Genomic DNA, 5611 nt, shown 5'->3' on the forward strand with positions numbered 1-5611 from the left:
ACCCGATTCATTGTTACGCTTTTCTAGGACGCATCGACCTCCAGTATAGGCTTTATCTTTCCAATGATTATTTCAATCAATCAATCAATCATTTTATTTTTCGTCATTAATGCGTCCGGGACGAAAAAGATACTAACTACAAAAATCGATATAGACCTACCAGCACGTTAATGAACGGGAAAAGGTGGCAAAACCTTGAAAGGTTTAAAACGTGCCTGAATGAAAAATTATGTAGCCTAGTAGGCTATATTATATCAGTAGTTAGCACGGAAACAAAACCCAAAAAACAAATAGCAAAAAATAAAACAAAAACAGAGAGAAGCACACGTGTAGTTATGAATGACAGCCTAATGAAAAGTGTTATGGATTGAATTTGCCAGTTCCAACATTGATGTGGATGAGCAGTCATAATAATAATAGGATGGAGAAAGAAAACCGGACATAAAAAAAACCATCCTCAGGCAAAAGCCCGTTTCAATGTGGCCCAGGTGAGCAGGTGTTGAGCTCTCTCTATGGTTAGACTGCACATCACAGTTTTTGCTCAAAAAACATTGAGGAGCTTTATCCAATAGGCCTAGGCAGTACGAATGCTACACATGACTGAAAGATAAGTTCTATGGGACTCGGATGTTGTGCTAACGATCTTAACCCAACAAATACAAAGTAGGCTACAATCTTTAAACAGTAAAAAAAAATATCACGGAAGTTCAGAACTAAAACGTTTCATAAGTTCAAAATGTTTTCTTTGTTTCGACACAAAGTTCTTGGTCTTGCTGACACTTTTGCGGGATTAACCACGATACGATGGTCTGGAACTTGTGCTTCAGCGGAACTATTGTAGACTAACTCCTTCTTTTTCTAAATCTTTTACAGTGTGCGGGGCTCCCTATAATATAACCTACAAGGCATTACTCAAAACATGAAACAATTTATTGCATAAAATCATTCTCATTTTTTGCTTATAATGCACAGGCTGTGTTAGAAAAGCTTAATTGCTATTCAATATTTGTTTTGGAGGTTTTTCCTAATAGACGATTCCAGCGCAGATTAGGCTACACACTACGAATTGGAGGTTACAGTGGGACAGCTAGTACGCTTCGTTGAAAGCAGTAGCGTTGATAAGGATCCAAAGGGTACTTTTGTACCTGGATCCAACATGATTTTAGGGGCCCTTAACCTTTCCAAGTGGCCTGGATTTAAAAAAAGAATACGCGTATGCCTTGGTCACAGCGGAAAATCATAATATCTTCGTGGGAAAGTTGTAACATAAAATTCCCGAATCCTTTCGTCTGTATGCGATGACACCGAAAAAATACTCTTCTGAAAACGTCTTTTCACGAATTGCAATTCAAGAAAAAATAGCCACAGGCTGTCGAAAAAGGAAGAGCAACGCGGTACGCACTCAAACTTGTCACCACAATACAAATTACTGAGATAAAAGACGGAAATTTTGTCTAGTTGGTAAGCACAAAGAAAACAGTTTTAATATTCGACCAACCTTCCAACGACCATTCTAAAATGACGAAACTGACTTGAGATATTTCAAATGCACGTAACCAGCTTCTGTGACGTAACAGTGATGCAATTTCGCAGGTGTTGAAAGAGATTGTGCACTGTTTTACAGGTCTTACGAAGTATGTTGCAATCTCTGCACATTTTTTAAAATATTTCATGACGTAAGTTATGTGACGTTTGATTTTGACAACGATTGTCCGTAACATAGTGACCCCAGTTATGACAGTCTGACATGACATAACTAAAAAAGAATTGACGACAATCGTGAGCCAATAAATGAAAGACACGCGATACACAAATTGTTTGAATCACTCACGGTTAGGTTAATACGCAAATACAAAGGGCATGCAAAGAATAAACAGCAATAAGAATAATACACTACGATCAGTGGCGTAGCCAAGGGGGGGGGGTTTTGGGGGTTACACCCCCCCCCCCTTTGGCACGCGTGTGACGTCACGATATTGAGAATGATGCTTTCAGGCTAAAAAAAAATTGCCTAATTTTAAACAAAATTGCATTAAAAGAGCGAGTTTTGCCAATACCAAACATTCAAACATCTCAGCCAGGAATTAGCAAAAAGAAAACACAGAGACTTAGCTTTATTTCAGAAAAATGCCGAAGAAAACATAATCTTATCCTTTTGCTATGCTACCGGACAGCACCATTTTACAGGAATATTCGTACCCACATTTTTGTTGAAAATGCTCTCAGAATGCACCAAATTCAAAGTAATTTTTCAAAATTTTCTGGGGGAGGCCCCCCAGACCCCCGCCGCTGGGTGGTCAAACCCCCCCTTTCAAAATTCCTAGCTACGCTACTGACTACGATACATGAAATTGGTACCATAGGTACACGCTATATACAATGGTTACGATAATAACCGACTATTCTTGGCTCAGACAAATGTCGGCCACCGCAGACAGAACTAGGCTCAAACCGTAACTCTTAAGTGTTCTTTACGAGGGCAAGGCACGAAATATCCCTCAACACACAGTCTACTTTCACTTTCCCCGTACTCTAATCATAGTTGCAAACGGCAACTTTAGCTGTCCGAACCACAGGCTTCCCTTTCTTAATTTGTGGGACTACCTCATGCACCCTCCCAAGTTGATACTTCCCACGTTTACCGATGTCTTGGAGAGAACCCACCACCACAAGTTGACCAGGCTGCAAATTCTCGGCCATTTTTAACCATTTTTTGCGTTCCTGAAGCCCTGGCAAGTAAAAATCGATAATCCCTTTGCGACTCAGGTAACTTTATTTGAAAGAAGCATTTAGTCACATCGGCCATGACACCAAATCTACCAAGCCGAAACCTAGCCAAGACATCTACCAGAGGGTTTAACAAGTCAGGACCTGAAAACATTACATCATTTACGCAAGTTCCTCGGAATTCAGACTTGCCATCGTAAATAATGCGCTTTTTTAATTGTGACGTCACAAAGTATGGTAAATACTACTCAAATCCCTTTACATTTTCTGCTTCACCAGCACGCTCAATATAACCATTAGATTTAAGATCTTTTATGGTGTCAGTAAGGAAATGACGAAGTTCAGGTTGTTTTAAAGCCTTCTTTCTTAAAGCAGCAGCTCTATCTGACGCCAACACAAAATTGTTAGGTAGTGTAATATCCATAAAGCGACCGAGTCGCCCCTTTTTGTTTTATTCATAATTTTCTCTTGACGTCACAACCACGTTTTCTTATGACGTCACAACCAATTGCTTTGCTGGTTTTTCAGTTCATCGCTTACCAGCAACTAGGCAGCCGTAACTCAGATAAGAAGTAATTGGCATAATATTTAGTAGTTGAGATTGTGTTTATCAAGGTTTGTAGTGAATTGCCATTTCTATTTCTAACTGTTTGTTAATTGTTCTATATGTAGCCGACCCCTGCAACACTGCTTTATTATTTTATTACGGTTGAATGCCTTCCACGTGTATTCTTTGAACTTGAAGTCACCTGACCAGCAGTTTGTCTCATGTAAGTGAATGACTGTGCGAACGGCTTCGTGCTAATAAAAGTTATATATGCACAGATATTACATTAATTATGCAGAAAATCTAAATTAAGCTTAAGTCAATAATTAATTGTGTCTGTTAAAAAACTAGTTTAACCGCTAGCATTTGGATCTGTTCTGTGTGTTGAATACACTGAAAATACTTAAAAAAAATTGTTGAAAATTTATATATTGCATAATCATGACCTAAAAAACATTTCACAATTAAATTTTTCTTAATTATGTTAGTACTTGTCGAGAAAAAGACCGTCCTACATATAGGACGCTAGGCAAATCCGCTATCAAATTTCGCAAGTTTCTTATGCGTAATGCGTAGGCCTAATCGTTATCGCTCAAAGTGATCAATGGGAAATGTCTTGTCATCGAGAATTTTATTGAAATGAAAGTTCACAAAATACGAAGATGAAAATTAACAAAGCAACACATCACTGATACAAGTCACTTAGCGGATCGAAATCGCTTTGAGGCCAAATTGGCCTACGTCAAGATGCCCTCCATGTAAAAACGCCAAGAGGAAACTAAAAAATTATCAAAAATTTCAGTAAATTACGATAATTATGTTATTGTTCTAAAAACAAACACAACTACTTTGTTATACAGCGTAGAAATCGTAGGGAATCGCTGTTTGATACCGCTTGATGCGTGGGAATTGATTGACGCTTTTGCTTCATTTTGCTAACATGTGTGCCTAGCGACCTATATATAGGACAGCACCTATCTTTTGAACCAATTTTCTCAAAAATTTTGCGGCCAATTAAATTTAAACATTTGCTGTAAAATATGTTGATATATAACGAATAAAGACAATGACAAATATTTTTGGAAGCTTATTTGCATGTGCGGATTTATTAATATAATTCGACATGCACTTTCAAAATTTCAGACTTAGCAAAATCGGAAAAATTGAAAATGATGTCACGTCTCAACCCAAAACGCAATTTTTGAAAAAAGTTGTGATATATGCTGCAAAAATACTCATAAATGTATTTTGACTTCGTCTAAATCTAAAAACTGAACGTGCGAAGAAAAATTTTAATTTGAGTAGGTGTCCTACATATAGGACGCTAGGCATAAATGGGTTAACTAAAACAAACATCTATGTCATACTTCGGGTCTGACCGACACCCTAATAGAAGACTACATAGAAAGTTAAACTAGTTCACAGCTGAAATGGACGAAACTTCTAGTGTTGCCAGTGGATCATCACTGGGCTTTTCCGCGTCCAGCTTCTCTAAAAAAACAAAGGCAAGGCAATAAGCTGAAATAAAAAGAAAACAAGCTCAAGTGTAAAATGCTAGAAGAACTCGCTTTAGAGCAAAGCCAAAGAAGGCTCCAAGCAAAAAAAGAGCTCCAACTTGCTGTCATCGAAGACGAAGTGCTCAATGACATCCCTGTAGACCTGGACAATATGATTAAACAGAGCTCACAAGATTGCCCTCCGGTTCATGCAAATGCCGCTACTATGTACCAACAATTTAAATCCGAGGATTTACAAAGACCCTTGAAACCTGAAGTGCATGCTAGCCCTACCGACTTTCCTCAACTGGATGACCGCTACTTCAAAAGGTCTGAACGCGGTGAGTCTTTATTTAAAAATTGTGTTTATCTTGGCCACGACGAGATAAAACCATCTCCAGAACCTACTCCAACCTGCCGTACTAATATGGATGTAGGTTTCATTCCAAGCCATTCTCCAGTACCTGTAGAACCCCCACAAGCTTTTCATTCATGGAATCCCACTCCCAACGTAACTGTGACACCCAACCGTGTGACATCCAACCATATTAATCAACCATAAGCCATGTTCCACCGCGTCAGAGTGAAAGACGAAGACTGCAGAGCTCTTCAGTTCCTGTGGTGGCCAAAGGGCCAACTGTCCCAACCACCTGTACCACATCGCATGCTTGTGCACATATTCGGTGCTACGTCATCACCTTGCTGCGCAACATTCGCCCTGCGCCAAACTGCCAGGCAGTTTGGCGCCACCTTTGACAAACAAGTATCCGAAGTTGTAGAAAATGACTTTTACGTGGATGATTTGTGAACTTCGGTCGACACCGAAAACGATGCCATAAAA

Source organism: Aplidium turbinatum, chromosome 5, assembly GCF_918807975.1.
Source record: "Aplidium turbinatum chromosome 5, kaAplTurb1.1, whole genome shotgun sequence".
NCBI classification, from domain to species: Eukaryota; Metazoa; Chordata; class Ascidiacea; order Aplousobranchia; family Polyclinidae; genus Aplidium; species Aplidium turbinatum.